Below are 26,548 nucleotides of genomic sequence, written 5' to 3' on the forward strand. Positions count from 1 at the left end.
CACCAGGACATGGTCTGTGCTGCCTGTGGAGCTGAAGTGACTGCAGAGCAAATAAAGCAGCACCAGAAAAGAACATGCAGTTGATAGAATGAACATTGATGGAATTGGGTGGCATTTTTTTGGATGGATAAGTTTGTTTACTGATGTTTGGGGGTTTTGTTGTTAAAATATTGTGTGAAGTCACAAATTTGAAGCTCAGTGAGCTGTGATACAAATGTGGGGCCAAAGCACAACTTTTCATTTTGACATTCACTTGTCATTTAGCATGATACTTGATTTCAGGGACCAGCTTAGCACAATTCAAACAAACTGAAGGGTTGGGTGGTTTGGTTTTTTTTAATTTAATTTAATTTAAAAAAAATTTATTATAACTGTGCAGATCCACAAAGACCTTCGTGCAAACAGTAGAGACCAATTACCTTGGAAATGCACAGAACTAATTAGTGTGGAATACCAATGGAGCCTACTAAACAGACTGCCTGTGAGTCAAGCTATAGGAAGGGCCATAGTCTTGCTCTTCATCTCTGTTACTCCCTTTAGTCCTGATTTTTCTTTGGTTGTATTTCTGAGTGAATTCCAGCATCCTCCTCCTTCCTCTGCCTCCTCACCTGCTTCAGCTCCCCATTTGTATTCCCAGCATCTCCAACCTTCTTTGGTTCCTCTGAGTATTGGAGGGTGGGGAGATTCCTGGCCCCTTCCTAGCTTAGGGGAAGCTTCTGAAGAGAAGACCCTTAGGCAGACTTCAGCTACTTGTTTCCATAGATACCCAAAAGTCTGTCTCGTGTTAACCATCTGTGACTGTTACAGCCCACCACAGAAGACAGAAAGCCATAGAACAGGGGAGTCTGTGGGTTGACACAGTCCATGGCTCTACCAAACTGTTCCAAAATAACTACAAAAGCACTGTGAAGAGGAAAAACATACATAATATATATACATGTATAAATAAAGCTAAGTCAATAGATATTCTTGAGTGCATGGAGATGAACAGAGTAAAAAAAGCATTTGGGTGGAACTGAAAGTTTAATGTTGAGAAACAAGAACTACCCCCACGAGCACCTGTATGGAATCGGGCTTAGTCCTGTCTAACCCCACGTCACCCATACTGGTTAGTGACAGTGAAGAGGTGTGAGGTGAAGGAAGTACAAAAGTCACTCACCAACTTGCCCAGATCTTTCAGGTCTGTAGAGTACTTTGTCTGTGCCCTGCACATCTTGCAGGTGATGATCTGTTGGCATAAATGGAGATTACTGGACCTAGGAAAGAGTGGGAACGCGGTCCTGCTGCATTCATTTCCTAAGGAGTATTTCTAGATGATGCTGAAGTGGTTTTTAGAGTACTATTGGACTCCTGTTGTTCTAGCGTGTGACAGAAAGCTGTGGGGTTTATTTGCACTCCCAGCACTGTCTGTGTGTGAATGTCCACGGCATTGCATCCCCATAACTCAACACTGTACCTTGCTCTGCTGTCTTGTCAAGTGCACATTGATGGTACTGAATGCTTCTCTGCTGAGAGCTGCTTGCTAACCTCTGTAGCTGCCAAGATTTGCTTTTGGCTTCTGCTTTCTGCTGCTGGTAAACTTCCCTGAGTCTGTCTGCGTGGTGCAAATGACAGCTCATCTCTTCCCAACACCACTGGAAGGCTTCAGGGTCAGGCTGCAGACAAACCAATTTTTTTATTTCTGTCTGTTCTCAGCCTGAATTCATCTAATTGGAAATTTTACTTTCCAGACCTTAATATCTTTTAGGGAAAAAAAAAACAAAACAAAACCAAAAAACAAGCCTCTCCATGCAGGAAATCTGCTGTCAGGTTTCCCACCACATCCCCCAGAGCATCTTTCCTCATGATCTGCTGCACTCCTAAAGCACTGAGTACATTTTTACAAGCATGTGTGCATCAACTCACAACCTGGGATTGCATTTTGTATTGCCTTCTTAAAAAAAAACAAACCCAGAACTCTTTTCCTCTCTTCCTCCCACAGGTCTTTTTCAACTACTTATGCAAAGTCAGAAGTCATAAAACTAAAGGCTGTAAATCTTTTGTGTTAGCAGATATATGATTAGAAGCTGGCCCTGGGATTTTTTTTCCTCCAGTGCCTAGTTCAGAAACATGAACATCATTAGATTTTGATGAGATAATTCTTTTTACACCCCAGGTAGTAATAAGTGACTATTTATTTGAAATCCATTTTATAACTCTGGTTTTTGTTTTTATCTCATCCATCACTGCAGCTTCTTCATGAGCCTCCTCTTGCCTCAGTGTTTAAACAAGGCCACAGTGCTTTTCCCCCATCTTTTAAAATCAACCAGTCTTCAAACATGGGCTCATTGGAATCAAATTGTCTGAGCTGAAGGCAAATGTTGTCATGGTGAGCCAGTGCTGGGGACAAAGAAAGAGAAGACTTGCACTTTTGAAGTCTGTTTTCTAGCTGAGTTCTCTTTGGGCTAGCTGCTTCCTCTCCACCAGAGCTGTGGGATCCTGTGCCTCAGCTGCAACAGCAGCTGACTTCCAGTTCTCTGTGTTCCTGCTGAATCTCTTCAGGTGCCCTGTCCTTAAGGCATGGCAGAAGAGGAGGATTTTTTTCTGAGAGCCATGGCAGTGAAAGAATCAAAAGACCTGTGGAGTCCCATTGGCATGTTTCCATGTTAGGAAATAGTTACCTGCCTACAAAGCAGTTTGATGCTGCAGTTGATAGTGCAGTTTGATACTGCACTAGCTCAGGTAACAATCTGAGGGACCTGTATTTGCTTGCATCCCTTTTCAGTGTCCAGAGGATCTATGATTCTAACCCACTTACATTCTCAGTGGAATAATCCCACAGGATCCAAACCTTGGCATGTAGTCCAGGTGGGGCCATACTTCCCTGATATTCGTATCAGGATGGATGTTTTGTGCTGGATACTCTCCCCTCCTGCAGAAGGTGCAGTCTCTGTAGGAAAGAGTTTGATCTTGGTGTGTGGCAGAGGCATGCTTCATGTGGCAGGTTCCAGCAGGTATGTGTGATGGATGTGTTCACCATCACTGCCAGAGGTGCTCTCTTAAATCCTCAGTCACCTTGCATCCAGTGTCACAAACTGCAGTGTTGTTCTAAACCTGTATGCATGCAGATTCAGCCCTGGAGCAGTCCTCTTGCTCTGGTGGTTTGTTGTTTGTTTTTTTTCCCCAGTTCCTTGCTGGTTTCCAGCTGTTTTCTGATTGTGAACCACTTGGATAGAAGTTCTCAGGGGCAGGAAATCTCTCTTCTGCTTTATTTGCAAATAATAGTAAGAACCTTATCAAGGTCTGTAGGTACTATCACAGTAGAAATAATCCTAATGCTAGCCCTCTGGATAGTAGCCAGTCTGTTAGAGCTGAAGTGAAGTAGCGGCTTGGCATGGAGTGGAATGTTGTACTTGAGTTGTGGAGAAAAGAGAGCAAAACATACATGGAATATCTTTTGCTACCTTCTGCTTGGAGAAAATATTAAACATGGCTTGCCATTTAACTTGGCCAGGGCTGTCTTGTTACAGCTTCTCTTTTCTTGGTTGTTTCCCCCAAATTATTCTTCAGTATGGAGTGATTTGATTTAGACACAGCTTTTAGAGATCAGCATTCATGGCACAGGCAGTGAAGAGCAGCTTAAAATTAAAAGGCTGCTTTAGACTTTTAAGAGCACCTGGATCTTATTTTAGAAGCAATTGGAACTCCTGGCCAGCACCTTGTAGGGTAATTTAAATTATTATTATTATTTTTTTTTCCCTTTTTAAAATTTTGAGTACTTGCTGAGGAATTGATTTGAACAGCACGGTGCTGAGCTCTTCAGGGTTTGAAGTACTTCCAATTCCCAACCAAATTTAGCAGCAGATCACCCAAAGAAATGCTGCATCTATCAAACAGTTTCTGTCATGTATTTCTTTTCTTTTGCTATACATAGAAGTTGCTCAGTTCAACGGGAAGACAGGCTGAGGTTTCCAAAGAAAGCACAGAGATGTACGAGTAGCCAACTGTACCATGTCCGTTCAGCCTTTGAATGGAGTGTTCTCATCAGAACAATGCTGATAAGACACTGCACCGAATTGTGTGTTGATTTGTCCAGGGTGAAAGGGAGCAGAACCAATCCTGTAGTTGCACTCAGCCCTCTGGGGTGGATGGGCTACCCTGTGTCCCCTGTGAGACAGCACAGCTGTGGGCTGAGGTGCAGGGAAGGAATCATCACAGAACTAAGGGCTCATCATTATCCACAGACAGAAGAAAGCCTGTGAGTGCACATCGGGTCTCCATGCTGGAGGTTATTGCCCTGAGCACCTGCCTTTGAGCCATAAGTCCACTGTGCTGAAGACTTTCTGGGTGCTTTCAGAATACCCAGTGAAGATACAGGGGTCTCATGATGCTTTCTTTGTATAGTGACCTAGCACAGGCATTTCCTTCCTCAGCTTTGTTTTTAACAGTACAGAAATAAGGCATTGTCCTTTCTCAGCAAGAGGCTCTCCTAAATATGGGGATTTTAGTTCCTGTTCCCCACAGAGTGCCCAGTCCCCTGCAGACAAACACAGATGGGACTGGGAGCAGCTGGGGCTGGCACAGAAAGCTAGGCACTGGGAGTTCCCTGCAGTGTGACCAGCCAGCAAGGACCTGGCTAATACAACAGCTGCAGTACAAGAAGCTGCTGCCAACAGGCAGGTCCTGCTGATAGTTTGCAGCTACTTGCAGCTGCAGTGAGGAAGGCATTGAACAGATCAGCGTCTCCCTGCACAGGCTGGATTTCTTATCCAAAGCTAGAGGAGGCTGATATAATTAATTTGGGGAAAAGCTGAATGTCTTTTTGCCTTGGCTTGGGATAAATAAACCATCCTAAGATATGCTGGTGATTTCACTGGGGTGTGGAGGAGGAGAATGTAAAGTCTGACTGTTTTGTTTGCTGTCTGAATCGCTAATGTGCTACCAGTCAGTTTAATTAGAATAATTACTCATGAAATACATAATTGGTCTGAATCTTCTTGCAGATTATATAGAGAGCTTCTGAAGAGGAATGTGGGCATTTGATACTGATCCTGCAAATGTTTCTGCACGCCTGTAGATCAGCATGCATGAGTTGGTGTGCATGCAGTGCCGCCCCATTCACTGTGCCAAGGCAGCTTCTCAACTAAGGGCATTGCTCAGTTCAGCATCAACAGCAGGTTGCAGCAGTCTGTGGCTAGGCAATTGTAGCAAGAAAGGGAATGCTCTGACTCCTAATGACTGGTATTTGCAGAGCAGTAGTGATCAATGTTGGCATATCTTCTGTGGCTTGGGTTGCGTCTTGGTCTGTAAAGCTGCAGCTCTCCTGTATGCATTCCATGAGCTTATGGTGGCATTGCTGCAGTGGGTCCTGTCTTGGGGAAGGGCCCTGGGTCAGTAGTAACTGTGAGGAGGAGTATGCTGTCACTCTCTTGGGGACCCTGCTGTTCAGCCTGTGGACACCCCTGATCCTGCAAAGCTTGGGAGAAGTGACGTGAGGATGAGAAGCTCCTGGTGCTGTGTGGAAGAATGGGTTAGACTTGTCTGGCTTTAGGTTCTTCTGCTTTTACTTATGGAAGAACTTGTCAAAATAGAGCCATTCTTGTTGATATTGACAAGTGCTACCACTTCATCCCTTTTTCCCTCCCAAGGTGAGATATTTTTTTATCATGGGTTTTACTATTGGTTGTTTTATTGTCATTTTTTAATTCGTTTAAGAGGTATGTTCATTACAAATCAGATGAGGGAATGATGTAGCCCTGATTTGTGCAAGCTGGGAGCTGTCCCCATTTGGGAACACTGATGTTCCTGCTGTTGCTGTGAGCAGTCCTATCCAAGTCAGTCACAGGACAGTGAAGTATTTTAACTTGCTTTCAAGTCTTAGACTGAGCTGAGGCAATCGTGAGCTGAGGCAAAGGGACTTCATGTGAAGTGCTGCTGCCAGTACATTTCCTAACTGCTGCTTACCTGAGCTGTTAATTTCTGCTAACAAGTCTGTTGTTTCTTTCCTTGTGGTACCCCATCCACTGTGATAGCAGAGTGCTGTGTGAGATGGAGATCCTTTGTTCCAGGAATATGTGACATATCAGTCCAGCTTGTTTCCATTGCTTATTTCTTCCTCTGAGATTAAGCAGCAGTTTCATCACAGGTAGCCAATTCCATGCCAAGGAAGGCCTGCAAAGAGATCAGGCAGCCCTGCTGTATGCAGGTGGTTCTCTACTTGCAGCACAGGCTCCTGTGCCTTGGTCTGGTTTGATGCAGCAGAGTGTTTTGTGCATTACCCCTGGAAGGAAACTGAGGTTTTATTTCTTTGGCAACAAAGAGCAGTTGAAAGCTGATGGGAGTTTCCACCTATATTTATGGTACTTCTGTAATTCCATTTCTCTCTTTGGCATGCTCCACAGTGTTTAATATAAAAATGCATGACTCAGCAAAAGCTGTGGAAGGATTTCTGTTACTGGGATGGAGCTACAGTTAGCAGAGAAGGAGAAAATAACAGAGAAAAGGGAGAATGCTGTGAATGGATTCTCCCTCTGTTCCTGAGGCTTTCCCTTCTTCCACCTGACCGTGGTGTGACTCCTTTTCAGTCCTGGCTTTGGACTGGTTCTAAGATGGGTGTTGTGTATTCCGAGCAGCAGCTGCATGCTGTGAGGGTGGGGCCGCGCAGAGTGGCACTTCCAGCAGTGGGCTTGTCAAAAGAAACAGTCTTGCTTTTAAAAGATCTCTGCAACATCTTGCCTGCTAATGCATATTCATGTCTTAAATGCAAATCTCCCCCTTTCCTGTTTGTGTTGTGGATGTTTGCCCTGTCTGTTTGGGCTGTGTATCATACAGCATGTAAATAAAAGATGACAACTTGTGTAATAAGTGGAGGGGGAGAGGAGAAGAGGAGTTTGATTTAATAACAAACATGCATAATTTACACACACAGCACCGTTCCACTCTGCTTTTGCATACCTTCATTGCAAATCCTGTGGCTTCTTACCAACCAGTATCTTGCAGATGGTCTTTGACTGGCCCTAAGGGTAGGATTTCTCAGATAGGATTTGCTGGTAGAATGAGCATCCCGCAGTGGCTTGGCTTTACACTGAGGTTTGGAAATGTCCTTGTCTCTTTGCAAGGTGAGGGCAGGTATGACACTTGGGCTAGATAAATTAAATATACAGGATAAGCAAGAAGGCAGGCTTTAGGTGATGTTTTCATCAGACAAGCTGTAAATACAAGTCGGTGGATTTATGGTTCTCTGACCTCTAAATGATCAAAGCTGAGGGCACAAATTAATACTGAGATGCTGAGGCTCCCAGTTTGCAGATTGGATTCTGGTACCTAGGCAAATGGAATCATAAGTCCATCAAACCCAGCCTAGCTTTTGACCTGGGTTGAAAATGGGTGCTACAGTGAGAGAAATCCATGAAGTTTGTGTGTGGTTTTATATTCAAGATCTGGTAGGTTTGGATTCATGATGGTTTTTTGCTTTGTTTTTCAACATCTGTGATTGCTGTAAAATTTCCATGGATTCCCTGTTTCCTTACATCCCCCCACCCCCCCTTTTCGAACCCACCTGGATGTGTTCCTGTGCAGCCTGCCCTGGGCAATCCTGCTCTGGCAGAGGGGTTGTACTCAATCTCTGAAGGTCCCTTCCAACCCTTGCCATTCTGTGATTGAAGATAGCAGGTCAAGGAGTGTGCTTCAATGGGCTGTTCCTGTGGCACAAAATGAAGCCTTGATAGAGCTCTGGTGATGCTGCAGCTGTCACTGGCAGGGGACTGGTGCACATTCTCTCTACTTGTGTCCTTGCTTTATATAGCATGGACAAGAGCGAGAAAGGCAGTTCCATGTGTGTTCCTGAACACCCTCATTTACGGGTCCTTGACTTGTGCATGATGTCTCTGGGTCCTAGGCTGAATCCCAGGGAGGAGAATAAAAATCCTGTTGGCTTTTGGAGGCTATGCAGCCAGCTTTAGTCTGAGTGAATATTACAGGGGAGGTTATTTTGTTGGGGGGTTCTTCTGATATAAGTAAAGATTTTCCAAATCCATCAGTCTTGTATCTAGGTCATAAAAAAATGTTAATGTTCTGTCTTGTAGGGGTGGGGAAGCTCTGGAGGTAGTGTTTTTTCGTCCTTCCCACTTACCAAACTCAAGAGGCTCACAAACAAAAGGAGCACCAGGCATAAGCAACAAGTAAGATTTGCCGCCTTCTCACACGTACAGCTCAATGGTGGAGGAGGACACTGCTTGTCAACACTAACGGTCCCTCATGATGCCTCTAAAGCTCTGCAGTGACACAAGCAGGTTCATGATTTAACTTGTTGGCAAAGCCAGGATGCCCATTGCTCCACCTGTTGTCCTTTCCATGGTGCTCATGGAAAGACCTGTGGTCATTAGACCTACAGCACACTGCTCTAATCTCCCCAGCCATTTCATGACAAGACTGGGGCGAAATCTGCTGTAGTGAAACCAGCTTTTGGAGTCAAACCTGAGCTGCACACCTGTGGTGGAAGCTGTGCCAGAGTAACAACTGAACATTTGGGTGATGAGTTGTCATGGTCTCTCCCAGGGTTTGTAGTGCACTTTGTTTATATGAAAATATTTCCCCGGGAATTAGCCATTGAGGGATTGGCTGCTCTGGAGTTGTTGCCTAAACTCCAAGAGGTTACTTACTGAAGCATAAGAAATGCCATAGGTGGGTGAGTGTTTTGTGCCTTCCTTTTCAGTGCAGAATCAGCCACTGCAGTGTCTTAGCACTGTCAGTAGCTGTGCCCCTTGATGGATTGCGTCCATAAAGACTTTGGAGATTCCTTTCCTCAGCAGTCTAATGAAAATGTAAATGCAGATCACCAGTGGAGTAAACCTGTGCAGCTGCCCCGCAGGGAGCAGAGCCAGGCCATGTTCTATTGGCAGAGGAGCTGCCCTGGAGGGTCAGTAAGTGGCAGACCAGCTTGGTTTGTGGTTTCACTAGTATATGAATTGCATCCATAATGTAATTACATGCAAGCCTGGGTTCCCTGAAGTGCTGCATCTCAGAAAAAGGAGAGAATACCAATCACTCTTTCCAGTCTCTGCTGGAGAGATGTTTGTGAAGTCTCACTTTTGAGCAGAATGCAAATTCCTAACTTGTTATTCTTAAATTTACCTAAAAGGGAACTGGGTGAGCAGAAGTTTCACCTAGCTCCATGACTTTTCATCCTATCCAGTAGCCTGTTGAGGGAACTCAGGCTCTTGTCTAATTGCTGTTGGACATCTTTGAGAAAATGGATGTTGTGGCAGGCAAAGGAAAGTAGTCCTATACACTTTCTTGAGAAGCATTGCAGAAGGGGCCAAAGTTCAATGAGAACTTGACCTGAAGCTGCCTGTTTGGGTGGGAATGGTCTGTTAGCACCTTCAGATCACTGCAGGTAGAAACATTTGCCACTGTTGGGCAATGCTTGCTCAGGAAGCAGCCAGAGCTGCAGCAAATGGTGTGAGCCTCCTGGTAAGGGACTCTATAGAATAGAATAGAATAGAATAGAATAGAATAGAATAGAATAGAATAGAATAGAATAGAATAGAATAGAATAGAATAGAATAGACCAGGTTGGAAGAGACCTTCAAGATCATCGTGTCCAGCCTATCATCCAACACTATCTAATCAACTAAACCATGGCACCAAGCACCCCATCAAGTCTCTTCCTAAACACCTCCAGTGATGGCGACTCCACCACCTCCCCGGGCAGCCCATTCCAATGGGGTATCTCCTGTGTCCTGCATCCAGTAAGATTTACCTTCAATGAATCCTCATCTGGCACACTCTGAGGCACCAAACATGCTAAGTTGCCCAGCACTGTCTGATTTAGTCTTAGTTGCATGTTAAAGGACTTCTCCTTACAGCAGTGCTTGTTCCTGCCGCGCTCTGGGAAAGCTGGAGACATGCTCAGTACTGAGTAGTTTCAAAAGGCCATACAGATTAGGTTCTTTACTGGTCACATCTGTCCATTATTCCTTTGTACTTTACACAACTGCAAAGGGCCTAGGACCTTGTCCTTTTTCTGTGCCTGTGCATCTCACCTCTTCAAGACTTCCAGTGCTGAGGACTCCAAAGTTTACCCAGGCACTGTTGCAGCACTGTTGCTCTTTCAGTTTATTTCAGTGTACTTTCAGTTGCCTCTGATCTTAGTTTGGGATTTTTTTGCAGTTTCAGCACTTAAATCCCCTGAGCCCAAAGAACTGACTTTTCCCTCCTCTGCTGAAATAGAAGCTTCTAGAATTCTGCCAGTCTTTTCAGGACAGCAAGCCCAGCTTGCTGAATCTTTCCTCTTAAGTTGTGTTTGCCAACGCTGTGCTCATTGGATAGGTTGGACTCAATGATCTCAAAGATCTTTTCCAACCTGGTTAATTCTAATGCATTCTTCACTGATCTGCCTGTGGGCATGCTTCAGGTGGTCATTCCTGGTTTGAAATGCAGTGAGGCAAGCTGAGCAGGTAATGCAGCTGTGTAGAACTGAGTGGCAAGATTTGCTTTGTGTATCTCAGGTTGTACCTCTCCTCATACACTGCTGTAAAATGTTTGTTGTCTTCCCAGCAGTGTGAAGGAACGGTTGTGGTGTGTCCACTGCTGACCTACCTACTGCCTTCCCTGTGGCCAGGGGATCCCCCTAGTGACTCCTGCTGAGGTGTGGACACTGTACTGCTCACAAGCAGCACATGCACTGACTGCTTGCCAGCTTTCCAGGAGAGCCTGAAGTCCTGTTTCTAACATCCTTAGTGTCTCTCCCAGCTGAGTGTGATTTAACCAACTTTTCCGTCCCCCTCTGCCCCCCATCCTTCAGTTCATTAAGAAATATACTCAGTAAAGCCACACCTAGGACATGTCCCTGTGGAATACCATTGAATGCCTGTGTGTTTGCTTTCTGAGTAGTCTTTAGACCCTACTAATATTTCCACTGTGGTTTACAGAATTTGCCATGAAATCAAAGCCAGGCTTATTTAAGTGATATGGCAGCTGCTCTATCCCCAGAGGCCATTATCCTGTGTAGAAGGAAATTAACCTGGTTTGATGTGGCTCCTTCCTGACCAAGCCATGCTGTCTGTTACTCATCTTGTTTTTTCTAGGTATTTACAAGTGGTTTGACTATTTATTCCGTCACAGTTCTGGGAATTGAAACTAAGCTGTTGGGCTTATAGGTCTGTGGCACCTCCTTTTTATTATATGCCTATCTGCAGTCTTCTGGTAAACTCACTGTGTCCCAGGGGACCTCCAAGATGAATGTCAACAGCTTCTCTGAGAGAAGCCAGCCCAGACTGGAAATGTCTGATTTACCAAGGTGTGTTCTCATCCTTTTCTTCCCTGATTAGAGGCTGATGTCTTGCCATCTATTGCTGGTATTAATTATGAGACTTAATTGATGCTTAATGAAATGATGATGCAAAAAAAGCCATTCTGAATTTCTGCTTTCCAGGTGACATCCCAAACAAGGTCTCAGTTTTACTCAGTAGTCTTGGTCTTTGTTACTTGCATCTGACTGTGGCCTTGTCTTCCCTTACTAGAAAGTATCAGCTCCTACTGCACTTTGCATCTGTTCTTAACCGCCTGCCCTGGTGCACTTAAGATGTCTTGAATTGAAGGCCAAGGATGTGTTCAGGACAGTGCAACCCCTCCTCTAGCTCTTTGTGCTGCCTTACCTCCATCCAGGGGCTCATTGGTACTCCTGCTCTCAGTGGGTTTATCTGAGGAAATGTCTCTCTCTGCTGCCCTTTTCTCCTAGACCAGTGTACCCAGGGGGCTGCATTAGCAGCTCTGTGCATGCTGGAATTTGCCTTCCTGAATGGCATTAATTTTTTTATCTTGCTGTTCCCTGTTCCTAACCCAAAGCTTGTGTCACTCTTGGCTTTGAGTGGGTGAGTAGACAATGCAGAGGTACCAGTGTCTGTGGCTGAACCAGAATATTTGGAGATGGGCTGATTTGCAGGTGCATTCCACAGCCTATCCTGATCCTTAGTGAGCTGCAGGGTAAAATTCACTGGTTCAGACACTGAGCTCAGAACCTAAAACCCCACGTGGTGGTCCAGTCAGCCAGAGCAGTCAGGAGAGCAATGTATCTGAAACTGTGGAACCCCCTGGGGTTTGGTCTCCCAGAGTGCTGTGTGTACCAGAGAGAGCATCTTCCCTCTCCCCTGCCCTCAAACTCGGGAGTGTCACGGGAGCAGTAACTCACTGCTTAATAAAAGCAGTAGTTTTTAGTTGTCTCTCCAATCTTTTCTCAATTAGAGAAGTGAACCTGAATTGCCTGTATCCCAAAATAGTGCAGGTTGGCTTTGAAGCCCTGGGTGATGTGTAACTGTAATAACTTAAAAATAGACTTTGGAATTTCATTTTCTCTGTTGGCCGTCTTGGTTGCCATGGAGTTCAAGTAATAGGTTGTGATGTTTAACACTGAATTAATTACTACTTCTCACTCACAGAGAACATCTAATTATACATATTCATGAAGAATGGTGTTTGGCATTCCTGAGGCAGAAAATATCTTTTTTAATACTGTGTATACATACTTCTGGAACCAGATGGGCTCTGGTAAATGGATAATCTTACAGCACTTTGACTTGGTAAAACTAGGAAACAATTGTCTTAAATATTGTCCTAAAATAAACTCTTTGTATTAGGAACAGTTACATTCAATGAGTGCAGGCATTTACTTTTTAAGTACTCCAAGTGTAAATGGACACATGGAAGGATGGATACATACACACCTGCAGAGCAGGCATACAATACTGATTGACAGCTGGCTGAACACGAGCCGTCAGTGTGCCGAGGTGGCCAAGAAGGCCAATGGCATCCTGGCATGCATCAAGAATAGTGTGGTCAGCAGGAGCAGGGAAGTCATTGTGCCCCTGTACTCAGCACTGGTTAGGCCACACCTTGAGTCCGGTGTCCAGTTCTGGGCCCCTCAATTTAAGAAGGATATTGAGACACTTGAACATGTCTAGAGAAGGGCAGCGAGGCTGGTGAGAGGCCTTGAGCACAAGCCCTGTTAGGAGAGACTGAGGGAGCTGGGGTTGTTTAGCCTGGAGAAGAGGAACCTCAGGGGTGACCTTGTTGCTGTCTACAGCTACTTGAAGGGAGGTTGTAGCCAGGAGGGGGTTGGTCTCCTCCCAGGCAACCAGCACCAGAGCAAGAGGACAGTCTCAAGCTGCACCAGGGGAAGTTTAGGCTTTAGGTGAGGAGAAAGAGTTCTTCACAGAGAGAGTTGTTAGCCATTGGAATGTGCTGCCCAGGGAGGTGGTGGACTCACCATCCCTGGAGGTGTTCAAGAGGGGATTGGACATGGCACTTGGTCATGAGGTGTTAGGCAATAGGTTGGACTTGATGATCTTTAAGGTCTTTTCCAACCTTATTGATTCTATGATTCACATCAGGACCAAGGAGTTGTCTTTCTGCACAGCCTCATGCTTTCCCATGCTGCATCTAGTGGAAATTGGTGACATCTGTACTGTCTTTCCTTGCACACCCAATGCCAATGGCATGCTTATAGCAGGCACTTTCTGAAGACTAGGTATCTATACTTTCCCACTTACAAAACAGTCAAAGAACTGTATGACCAGGTATGAAGGCCATAGGCTGGCTATGAACTTCAGTAAGCCGGGAGCAGAAAATGCTGGAGACTGCTGGTCTGAGATATCTCATCACTTTCCATTGCCACCCCTCTTGCTGCACACCGAATGCATTTCACTGCCTGTAGCTATTGCAGTTCTAAGGTCATGTGTTGTTGGTGTCTGATGCCCTGGGAAAAAACAAACCACAACCAAATCTAAGAGTGAGCTGTACATTTTAATCTGGTCTGGTTTGTGAATGCCAAGTTTGCTCTCCTGAGTCCCACTTGGAACTCTATCATAGCAGGCATTTCCCTCCATTCTGATTCCCAGACTGCTCTGTCTGTATTAGCACTGGAGGAGCTGAGCTGCCTTTCAGCTATGCTTTCCTTTCGGGCTCGTGATGTGCAAGTGCTTCCATAGATGTCCCAGGCTTGCTGCTCTGCCTGGCTTTCAGTGTTGTTTCCTGGCAGGCAGTGTTCAGAGAGACAGTTCCACCAAAGCAAAACTCATTTTTCGCCTCTTCTTTTAGCCATTCGGTGAAGTTCCATCCACCCTTTTGTTGCTGCTCCTGCTCACAGACTTTGCTGTTGTCTTGTGGCTCCTGCTGTTAAAACTTTCATGGCCCTAAAATTGAGCTTAATGTCTCCTCAGGCTTAACAGCTTTTGTGCCACAGACTTCAGCAATGCTCCTCGCAACTTCTGTCCACCACGATCCAAGCTGCTAAATTGAGGTTTAATGCAAATGGAATGTTTCAGCTCGGAGGGTGCTTGGAAATGTCACTTTTCCCCCAGGAAGAGGGTTGCTTGAGAGTTCAATCATTCACAGACTGTGTGCTTGGCAAGGAGGGCATTGGCCAGCTGTGGTTTGTGCCAGCACGGGAACTACCACTGAAGGTGTGGCATGGCAGTGGCTGTTCGCATGCAGCTGCCGCAGAAGCTGGGTGGGAGGGCACAGCATCCCTGTGGGAGGACCTGACAGCTGTGCTCTCTCATAGGAAGCTCCAGGAACTGGCTGCCCTGGGCAGGTTTCTAGGAGTTGCTGGCTTTGCTGATTATTGGCAACAAGATCTGCCCCTTAGCTCCTCAAACTCCTGTTTCCCTACTGAAAGAGATGCAGCTGCATGTTGATAGGATTGTGAGATGCAGTCTGTTTACACTTTTAAGATTCCTAAAGCCTGAACCAACTTTAGCAAGCTCCTTTCAGTCCTGGGCTTGAATTTACACTGCAAAGCTACCCTGATGTGATCAATATTTTAAGGCAACATCAGGTTTCAAATTAAATCTCACTTGGCTGTATTAAAAAGAATGGGATCCACCCAGCCTGAAATTTGTCACTCATTTCCAAAATGCTTTTAGAAAGACAAATATAAGTTAGAAAATAATTAGGAGTGTAATTAGAAAGGAGCTCTGCAGAAGATAGTTGTATTTAATATTTAAAGCCATAAGTAGTACAGCAATAGCAGTTTCTGCCAAGAACATATGGCTATTGCTTATTAATGCAATTAAAATTACATCAGGCTGCTAATTTCCTTCCTTCCTTAAAAGCAAGAATAGGTTCTGCTGATAAGTGCTTGGGAAGGGAAATCTTTGTACAAAAGTCATACAACCACGATGGGCTGAGCTCCCTGTGCCATTCTTAAAGGCACAACCTCGGAGTCCTTGCTGTCCTGGAAGTCACCAGAGATCCAGTCCCAGTTGGGGAACAGCTGCTGGTGGTGCCAACACAGTACTTAGGTTGTTGAGTACTGAAAAGTACCAGCTCAAAGGGCTCTGTGAAATGAAGCAGAAGCTTCTCTGAGCTGGCTCTGTCAGACATCAGGAGGTGCCACACAGCATAACACAGTGCTGCCTTCATTTGGAGGCTTTTTCCAGGCTGGTCTGTGGCAAGACTGCAATTCCTGCAGCTCCACCTCCCCGCCTTTCTTTCCCTTCAGGTCATGGAATGTGATACCACCATCTCTTTGAGTTCTGGGTCATGCAGCAGCCCTTCAGTGCAACTGACAGCTCCAAGAAAGATGGGATAAATATTTCATCATCCATTCAGTGAAAAATCATCATCTTTGTAGCAGAGCTCTGGCAGGGGCTCAGCCATGCCTAAATCAAAGTTGGGATTCCATGTAAGACTTTTTGATGGGTTTGATTTGGCTTTTGAGAGGAGCTTGGGGCAAACTGTGAGCATCTGTTCTGCACCTCATGCTGCAGGAATATTTCAGAGCTTTTTGTCTGGGATCAGAGACCTCTTTCAGGATATGCATTGATACACCTGTGCTCTGACTTTCTGCAGTGTTTTATTGAGGGCAAGTTTGCAAGGGCACCTTTACCAGACAGCTCTTAGAGGGGAGGTTACTGGAAGGAAAAAGCTTGTAGAGAACTATTAAGCTGGGAAACTGATTTAATTTATATTTTAGTGAGAATACTTCAGGATAGTATCTTGCAGGTTTTTAACTGTAAACTCACTGCTAGAGATACTAGTTGGGGTTTTCCTGGCTAATGCTTGTATGAGCTGCCTGTAGATAGCACACCAGCTGACCAGCTGTGTTCAGTGACTAGCTGTAACATGCACTGAGTTACGAATGCTGGGGTTTAAGTCACGCTGTTTTCATTTGTACTTCACTGTTATTTCTTTTGGACAGAAATACATTAGTGCCAGGATTTATCTATATTGCTGAGCAAGTGAATGAACATGGAGGTTTAGAGTGCTTTCTTTCTTGATTTCAGGTCACAGCCTTCAGAAAATCTCAGGAAGTGAAAGCTAAAGTTATTTGCTCAGTTTTACATTGTCTTTGATTAAAGTGTTTGAAGGCTATTGGGAAGTGCCTGCTGTGAAAGCAGCTATCCCATTCGAACCCCTGGGAGACTGAACTGAAGAATAATTCCTCTTCTATTAAAATAAAGCTCTTTCCTTCATCTTCTTTTTGATAAAGAATTTAAGAATGTGTTTAAGCTTCCTGGATATCAGCTGAGCTTGAGCATAGGTGTGCAGGATCAGGACGGGCTTAAGGGTGTGCTAGAAACTGAGCTTGAACAAAGTCCTTGCATGCTTTAATCCTGTACCACTTTATTATGAACTCTGGCACAGGCTTAGGTTTTCTGACAGATCCCACTGCTTTTCTGACACCCTGCCTATTGGTCAGGAGTGTTGTCTGGAGATGGTTTTGATGGCAGAAAACCAAAGCTGTTTGCAGACTCCTGCGGCACGGCTGCGTCTTGTCTGTCTGTGAAGACCATCAAGTGAGTATGCTTCAGATGTACAGGGATGATGTTGGTGTTCCAGGTAAGGCAGCAGGCAGCTCAGAAATGTTCTCTTGTTTACAGCTGGATCATTTACAAAAGCCAGTGTCACCATTCTGTATTTCCCTTTGTGACTGACACTGTCCTGCAGTATTTTGTCAGGTCTCTCCGTGCAGTGGGAAGCATCTCTCAGCTGTCTGCTTCTGTTGTATACATCCCTGTTTTGGTAAGAAGTGGGACTTCTCCTTTCTGCAATGGCATTGTGCAGTCAGAGATGGACTCCAGAGAGCAGGAGCTGTGAACAGACAGCTGTCTTTATGTGTGTCCCAGTCAGCTGAGAAATCACTTGAATACAAGGTGCTCCAAAGACTTGTTTTGTTTGCTGTTACGCTTCCACTGCATTTTGAATCTTCTGTTTCTCCTGCTGAAAGAGAAGCACTGTGGTGTGACACTGGGGTAGTCCTTGGGGAGCAGTTTTCCTTACCTTTTGCACTGTCTTGTCTTTGGAGTCAAACATTGCCCGTTGGCAGCCAGTCTCGCTTTCAGCCCAGCACCAAGCACACATTCCTGGGTTTCCACGGCACCAGTAAGCAGGGTGTGAGTTCTCCAGATGCATGCATGATCTGGAGGTGTGTACACACATAAGCTTCTGAGATTGCCAAGCATTTCAGTGCTGAACAGCCACCAGGACATGCCCTCTGCAGCCAGGAGTGCATCTGTACTTGCAGTAAAACCAAACCAAACCTAAACACCCAAGCAGAACAAGAAATACATACCGCTGAGGCAGCTCATTTGGGTTTGGGCAGAGGAAGTTTGCATCAATGAGTGGTAAAAAGCACCTTTTGAATATTTTACATCCTCATCTCCCTGCCTTTCCTCCCTCAATCCCTTCCTTGAATTCACTTTACATGCACTGTCCATGAATTGTGTGGCTCCTTGTCTTACATTCTAGAAGGGGTTCAGGTCTGGGTTTCTGGTGTGTTTTTCACTCTGTCTGTTTCTGTCTGTTGGGCTGGCATTGTGCCTTCTCACAGCTAGCTTGCATGCAGTGGATGCCATATGATGATGGATACAGCCACCTGTGTAGCACTGCAAGTGATACTGCTGTAACATATGCTTGCTTTTCACCCCCAGTGAAACCATTTCAAGGCAAAATGATGGCAGCAGGGGAGAACAGAAGCCAGATTCCTCTAGTCAACGTTTGGCCTGAGTAGCTCTACCCCCAGATAGCTCTGAGTGGTACAGCTGATGTTGCCCATTGGCTGGCAAAGCCTGTGCAGACCCAGATAATATCCTAGGGAACAAACTCGTTGGCAAAGAGCAGGTTTGTTGGTGGAACTAAGAGCAATAGCTGCATCTGACAGCTGCTAGCAGTCAGTGGTTTGTATGGGACTAGAGATCCCAAGATCTAAGTGTGTCTGGAGGGGACATGGGCAGGAGTCTGGTGTGTGCCTGGGGCTCTGTGAGAGCGCCAGAGCTCACCCCTGCCTGCCAGCTCTGTAGGTGGAGAATACCCTTAGTGCAGGCACTGGCACAGAGTGTCAAGCCAAGAGGAGATTTGAATGCTAATCAGTGTTTGCTGTCCCAGTTTCTCAAGTGATCTGGTCCCACCACACCATTCTTGCAGGGAACCAAGGACACTGTTACAGAGTTTTAGGAGGACACTCAAGCAGAACCTCCTGGACACCTCACACATGTAGAGGGCTGCATGACCCAGCTCCCACAGGCAGGAATGCAAGGCTAAACCTGGCTAGGGAAGTGTTTGAAGCTAGGCCAGGAGCCACTCTCTGCCAAGCCCACTGATGGAGACACATGCATTATTCTGACAGTAAAGTGCTCCCCCTGGGAGGAGGAAGCCTGCAGGCCAGGGCTCTTCCTGGTGATTCCACTGAAGCCTTTTGAGCAAGGGGCTCTGCTCATTTGTAAGTGTGGTGACATTTGGAGCGTTTGTACAGCAACGGAAGCACCCTGGGAGGCTCATGGCTGAGCGATTTCTTCCTAGAGAGCAGTAAATGAGGTTAAATCAATTTCCTCCTGCAATGGCAGGGGCATGGCAGGAGGGGGAACAAGGTTTCTCCCTTTAGCTCTCAGAGAAAAGTTGTTCTCCTTACAGAATTTTTCATTGTATTTCAGTTTCTCTATATTCACATTTCAAGAGGTGGGAAATCTTTTGTCCTGGGCACAAAATCATCTTGAAATCTTCAGTAACTAAGATGATATTTGCTTAGCAAGAATATTCCCTTTGCATTAAACCCCTGATACTGGTATGGAAAAATCAGTAATCAATACTTAGGTATTTGCTAACACACTGATACAAATATGTCTTTTAATAGATAATATCTCTTATAGGGGAGAGATTTCTGGCAGCTGATGGAAGCCCTGTGGGAGTCATGTGCTACCTTTGCTAGATGGGAAGAGTGAGAGAGAATGCCTCTCTGCTCCTGCTGCCGTCACCCTGCCTTTTATGCCTTGAAGCTGAAGAGCCTCATAGGTGCTGTGTTACCTTGCTGTGCTTTGCATTCAGGTGTGATGGGGGAGAGGAGGAACCAGAATCTCACCTCAGAGGTGGTGGGTGATGGTAGACTAGGCTACTTCTGGGCATTTCTCCTCTCTTGCCATGGGATAAGCAAGATGTGAATAGCACCATGATGAATGATACCGTGGAAAACAAGAGGTGAAAGGTTTTGAGCCCCCTGAGGAAGCTTGGCTTTTCTTGCCTCTGTGTTTTGGTTAATTATTGTCTCAGCTGATATATGGTTCTTGGAGTGATTTTGGATTCCTGGATGTATTTCAAGGTGGGGTGGTAGGGCACTTGGGCAACAAAGACCAGTATCTGGAGCTCTGCTGGCTTTCTTAGATGCCTTTCTGACTAACATGGAGATGAGTTGGGTAAACTGAGCATGGGAAGGGCTGATAACTCACAATGTCAGCAAGGTTTTTCCCTCTAAGAAAAATGTAGTTTTGGATAGAAATATTAAAGAATTGAAAAAGGATGAGCATGGTCTGGTTCAGAGGCACTGAAAACTTTCTGCTTGGATTGAAGTGCTCAGGTCCTTCACAGCTCGGAGTAGAGTGCCCGTTTCTAAAAGCATGTCTGTGTTAAATATGCATACCTACATTTCTTTTAAAATGCAGTTATTTTATAAACCCAGGATTTGATGGGACGTGCTGAGAGTCTGCCTTCCTTTGTACAAAGAGAGTTAGCTGCAGCTGGCTGCCACAGCCTGCTGCCACTGGCAGATCTTGCCAAAAAATGGTCAGCGTCTGCCCCGAGGTGTGCCTGACTCAGCTGCTTGTTTCCTGCAGTGGCCAGGGCTGGCTGCATAGGAAAGGTGCTGGGAACAGGGCAAATATTGGCTGATGCTTTCTTTTGTATAGCTTCTCAGAACTTGTCAGGTAGGTCCCTTAATGTAGAAGCAAGATTTCTTAATGAGAACTGGCTTACAGCTGCACAGCTTGGAGCGCAGGTAAAGGAGTCCATCAGGCCTTTGTGGCCTCCATCACAGGCTGCCCAAGAATGAGGCTCGCATGAAGTTCTTGCACGAGTTGTGTGTGGTTGAGTTTTGGGAGCAGGTGTAGACAGTAGTGTGTGCACACAATCTGGCAGTGGTATGCATTACAAACGTGTGAAGTTGTAAATAGAGGTGTTGACGATGTGGTTGGCACTAGCAGATGCACTTGACAGAAGGTGTGGGTAGCTGTTCAGTGCTCAGAGGAGAGTGTTCAGCCCCCCTGCTCCTCAGCAGTTCTGTGAAATGTTGTCAAAACCAGTCCATGGTAGAAAAGCAGCTTTCTCCTCCAGCCAGCGGGACTCCATGTGCAGGAGAGCATGTGCTGGGCTGGAGATAGGTCTGCTGAGCTGCCTCTCTTGTAGTGTCCATCTGTTATCAACAGGAGAGTGCTGTATAGGCCTGGTGGGTTTGCTGTTGGTCACAGGAGGTACCTACAGCCAGGCCCAGCAATCTCTCCCTGCAGCTGACCAGTGCAGTGTTAGGGGCAGCATCTCGCCACGAGTGCTGCTGAGCTCCCAGCCATGTGTGCACTCTTCACACCGTTTACACTCTCCATATGCCACTGACAGGCTGCCCTCCCACTTCTTTTAACAGAGTGTGTCAGCTGGGAGGGCTTTGCCCTTCAGAGTGTCCCAAAGACTTCAGACCTTCTCATGAGATGAGCAGTGCCTTTCCAGAAGGGTTTTCAGATGCCTGCAGCTGACAGCCTGCCACCATCACAAGCCAGTAATGCCTTCTATTCTTTTTGCCCTCTCAGCTCTTCTGGCAGCTTTGTTCCTTGCTATGTTTTCCATAGTGCTGTCTCCAAAGGTAGCCACTTCCCTCTGAACCTCTGGGTGGTTTGCTCTAGCAATCACTTCTGTGATTTTATCCATAGAAGTTGGAACTTCAGTACAGTTTCAACATGAATTTGGAAAGCTGGAGTGGACAGAGGTTGTGCAGCTTTCCCTGATGCATCCAGAGCTTCATCCAAGTGTCACCATGACAGGTCTGGATTTCAGTTTTTATGTCAGGAACATCTCAGCAGTTGAGCAGTGTGAGAAAAACACCTGGTCCAGAAGCTAGCTGTTTCTAGAGAGGTGTTGGGGTTTTGCCTTTCTTTTGTGATCAGTTTTACAGCTGAGGAAAACTGTGCAAAGTGCACTTTTATTTGGAGCTTTTTACATAAATGACCTTCTAACAAAATGACTTGCCTCTGGCCTTCCAGGGTCTGTTTCTGAGCTGTTTCCACAGCTGTGTGGTGTTGTGAGGTCAGTGATATATTAAGAGGCTGGGTGAACAGTGCAGTGGATTGGTGCTGCAGGGAGGCAAATCCAAGCTAGCACTCCGAGGAATTTGTGGTTAGGTGATGGGGTTTTGCCTTTGCCTTGCTGTAGCTCTGTGTGTCACAGTTAAGAGATTGCATTTTGGAATACAGGTGTGCCCTGCCCATGTTAAAGGTTTGGAACCACTACCCCTTTGCAGTGAGACTGGAGACGTGATTGACACAGGTGTTGAAAGATGTTCTGCTCAATGCCACTTCCAGCTGGGGGTTGGAGGATTTCTAAATACAGGTGAAAGATTTTCAATGTTCTGCTGTTTTGTTGTGCTGCTTTGTAAGACTGAGATTAAAAATCCTCCTGCCTCTATACCAAGTAGGAGCAGGTGCCCAGAGTCCTAACTTTTTGCTGCTGAGGAAATCTGTGATGGTTTATCTGTGTTACTTTCTTGTATAGCTGGCTAAGTTTGTGGCAGACCTTCAAAGATGCACTGCAGGAAGCGGGGCTGCCCAGGCCTTGCTGAGCTTCTCTGCCTCACAGACTGTGCTGGCTGGAGTGCTGAAGCCAGGTTCACACCCCCTGCCTCTCTGTGCTAGCAGTTTTCTCCCTTGATGTGTGCCTTGAAAGCAAGCCCCAGCAGAGCTGTTAGGCTGAGCAGTGCCTGGGCAGTCAGGGGTACTCCTGCTGCCATGTGTGGCATCACTAACTGAAGACCCAGCTATAACTGTGGCAAGCAACATTAGCCTGATTGGAACTATTGAGATAATTGTTAGGCCTTTGGCATTGCAGAGAGGTTTTTTTTGAAATTAACAATGACTAATTCTGAACAGCAGCCATGTGCCATTTAAACAGCAATACTGTAACAGCAGAGATGACTTTTAAAGGGTAATTAAAGAATTATGAGTGCTCCAATTCACAAAAGACTTGGGTGCTTCGTTATCTTTTACAGTCTGGCCATGATTAAAACTAGGGAGACTTCTGCACCTATGTGAAAGGAGACAGCTAAAAGCTTTATCCAATTTGGGTTAAACTATCCTGTGAAAACCTGGTGTCTGGTGAGCCTTGCAAATCTCATACACACACTGACAAACAATTTTCCTAGAATAAATAGAGCAGCACATGAACAGAAGAGGACATTTTTTGGGGAAAAAAGCAGTGACAGCAAGTCTGTTTCTCCAGTATTGTAAAGCCACTGGAAGTTTAGCAGTGGTGGAATCCCCTCTTTCTGCACTCTGGATCTACCTGGGTTCTGAACGTTGCTGTACAAAGCATGGATTTACTAGCAGGGAAGCAGCATTAAACAGCTTTGGGCCACAGCATCCTTGGGTGCAGCTGCACAGATGCCCCTCTTACATCTTTCCACCCTTATATCAGTGCCTGTGGTGAAATAGTCTGCTACCTAGTAAGATTACAGGACCCTGTAATGTTAAAACAGCTAATTCTTGCCTTGAAGAGTTTATGACAAGGAAAACAAAATACAGGCTCAAGTGGGGTGATGGGGAGAAATGCAAAGCATGCTGCTTGGGTTTGATCCTGCTTTGGCAGGGGGGTTGGATCCAGTGATCTCTGGAGGTCCCTTCCAACCTCTAATGTGCTGTGATGCTGTGATGTGCCTTGCTTTATGGTTCTGGATTCAAAGTGAGTTGTGTGGTTGGTTTTTCAAAAACAGTACCTATGCCTAGCTTCATTCTGTAAGGGGGTGGGTCTCCTGTATTGGGTTCATCAAGTCAGTTTGCTTCCAGAGGATCACAGCTCTTTACCCCTGACAGGATCATGGCTGAGGTGTTCTTTTCCCAGCTATGCTTTGTGTCTAGGTCACCTGTCCCTTCAGAGCTTTGTGGCAGCAGCCTGTACAGCCGTGTTTTCACATACTAGGTTTGTACTGAGGATTCTCTGCAATACCTTTACACAGCTCATGGAAAATAGCCTCACTTTTCTCATGCTGAGCTAGATTACCAAAAGGTTGCCCCTCCCTGCACCAAAAAGTGATTTTGCAATGGAGATAAGTGATTTACATTCCAAAAGGCTCATTAACCATCAGATAGATGTGGATTAGATTACTAATGGCATCCTGATGGTTGTGTGCAACCTGCAGCAGATTTGTCAGTAGCTAGCATTAAATCCATTTGAATTATCGTGAGGAGGCCCCAATACATAAGCACTTATTAACAGGGCTCTGTAGCTATAATGATTGCTGGCTCTGTGTTTTAATTCTCAATAATGGTTTCATGCTTGTCCTAAACGTTGTTGGAGGACCCAGGGTACCAAAATCTAAAAGCATGAAATCCTGGCCTTGTTCCCTGTGTGTGAACCAACCAGGCATGTCATCTCAGCCAGGATGACAAAGGGTGATAAGGCCAACTTCGTACATCTCAGAGCATCACAGCAACTCTCCCAGCTTGTGAGATCATTAAAAATAATAATAAAAGAGGTTAAGAAAAATAAAAATGAACTTTATTTTAGTTGTTTCCTGTCAGCCAGTTTTCAGATTGCCAGAAAATTCTCCTTAGATTTCAAAACTCTTCTCAGGAGTGCTGTAAGGAGATAAAGAAGTTTGAAGTTTGATTTCTCTGTGTTTGAACACACTTTGTCTTAGGCTCTTCTCTTTGTGCTATTAGACTAGTGTTTTCTTATGCTTATGGCCTAAATAAGACTGGAAATCCTTGAAGTGAATTTTGTTTGAGCCATGGAATCATTACCATCTCTTCAGCTTGAGTTAGTAACAGTTTAATTAGCTCATTGCTGATCTGGGGCTCAGTGTGCCCCTGTTGCACATCTGGAATCTGTGCTATAAGCAGGAAGGAATAAGACCTCTGACTGATAGGATTTAAAGGACAATGAGTTCTAGTTGGGAAATAGAGAGAACACGCAGAGATGGGAAACTGGTTAATTATAATGACACAGAAGTAAAATAAAGACTGGGGGAGGGGAAATCCAAAATTGAGAGACCACTCAAAACCTATTGCTGAACAATGTTAGAATCTTCTCACTCAAAGCACCAATAATGAAAGCATCCTCTGAAATGGAAGGATGTCTTTTATCAATTGATATAACGAGGATGCTTTTGCAGGTGTAAGCACTGAATTGTGGAGATTTTTCTTCAGAAATGAATAACTGAAGACATTTAAAGTCATCTTGCTAAGACATGACATAGCTGTCTGCTGTCTTACATCTGCTGAGGCAGCTGATAAAGTAGCGAGTCAGCTGCTGGAAAGTGTGTGTCCCAGGTGAGGAAATCCTAGTTCCAAGCTCAGAGCTCTCCACTGCAGAAGGGAATATTTTGATTTTTCTGTCCCTATGGCCTCAAGTAACAAGGTGCTAAAACAGTTTTCAGGAGAGCTGAAGCCATTGCAGGAAGCAGCTTTGGGCTGCTTATTACCCAAAGTGGTTGTGTGGGCAAATCTACTTCAGTTAAAAAGGTCCTTGTATGTAGCCTGTCTCTGACTGCAGTCATGCTGAGGGAATGGAAATTGTGGCCATGTCAGAGGGGAGCTAGTTCTAGGTATCTTCAGATAGCATGCATGGATAGCAAGCTTGAGTACAGCTTTTGCTTCCTGGAAATCATTTTGGAATTGATATTCCCAGAGAAATATAGGAACCATCATTCACTGAGGTCCTTCATAGTGCAAACAACTCCCAAGTCAGGATGCTGATAGGATGCTGTCTGCAAGTGTTGTACAGCTCAGCTAAACTTGCCATCTCTGCTTCTTACTTCTAACATCTCTGCTTCTTACTTCTATTCTGTTCTGTTCTATTCTATTCTATTCTATTCTATTTGTGCTGCTTGGTGACAGAATGTTGGCTTGTTTATCTAATGGGGGTGAAACCCAAGTATTGTCATATTCTTTTTTTTGTTTTCCTTGGGTTTTGTAGTAATTCACAGAAAACCTTCTGCTGCTGTTCCTGGGTTGTGGAGCTGCTGTTGAGCTGCTGTGGTTTCAGCAAGTAGCAGTCCAAGCTCCACTGACAAGCTTAATGAGATGCATGTGGAAAAGAAAAGAAAGAGCGAGTGCTGGTTCACATGAACACGAGTTGCATGAAATCTGTTACTTTTCTAGGCAGCCATTGGTGGTCAAAATTCCCCATTTGTGTGGGAAGATTCCAGTTGGGCCTTGCAAATTGTTACTTCTGGTACAGGAATTCCGGAAAGCCAAGTGAAGCGTTGTGTCTGCAACAGTGCATTGTCTTGCTGCTGCTAATGCTGTGGTGATGTAATTGATTTAACAGTGGAGTTACAGTATTAGAAATAAATTAACACTCTTTAATTATCATCACTTCACTAGCAAGTGAGTTTCTTAAACTAACAACTTGCCTGGGCCTGTATCAATTGACATAATTCATTAACCCACATTAGTTCCGCTGAGCTTACCTGAGTGTGTGCGGCAGGGAATCTGCCTCTGTTTTAAATGAATTAGCAAGTCACTCTTTATGGTCAGTTAATTAAAGAGCAAACTACTGAAGCAGTGTCAATTTCCCACTCAGTATAATGTAGTTGCACTGATATGCAGTGAGCAGAGGATTATTCCATCACTTAATTCTCCTGTGTTCTCACTTACTGGTAAGTTCAGAAGAAGCAGATGCCAGGATCTTCTCCTAGTCCATCATCTGCCACCATGCACATTTCTGAAGGCCTCTTCCCTGCTTTATTTGCTTCTCAGCAGCAGCAAACTTCTGCACATCTGTTCAAATGGGCTGGCACTGCAATGCCTTTGCTGAACTTCTACATCTCTTGCCCTGCAGGATATCAGACAAAGAAGAAACATGTCTGTCTTTGCTGTGGAAGCCCTGTGCCCAGGGACCGGAGACCCTTGGGGCCTGGGCTGTTTCTAGGTCTTAGTTTTTTTCCAGTGCTTTAAAAGCAGATTTCTGTGGTTGGGTCTTGGGGGTTTACAAGATAGCCAGTATTTATATCACATAAAGAAAAGAAACTACTCGCAATTAATTTCCAGACAGCCCACCTTAGACACTTCTGTGGCCTACCATGGACAGCATTGTGCTTAGT

At 45.2% G+C, this 26,548-nt stretch overlaps 1 protein-coding gene across 1 annotated transcript in view; it reads left to right on the plus strand.

The window, feature by feature from the left end:
- Positions 1-26,548, plus strand: part of CPNE4 (copine 4) — a 148,966-nt gene that overhangs the window by 35,735 nt on the left and 86,683 nt on the right. The window lies entirely within an intron of this gene.

Source organism: Dryobates pubescens, chromosome 4 (assembly GCF_014839835.1).
Source record: "Dryobates pubescens isolate bDryPub1 chromosome 4, bDryPub1.pri, whole genome shotgun sequence".
In the NCBI taxonomy this organism is placed as follows: Eukaryota; Metazoa; Chordata; class Aves; order Piciformes; family Picidae; genus Dryobates; species Dryobates pubescens.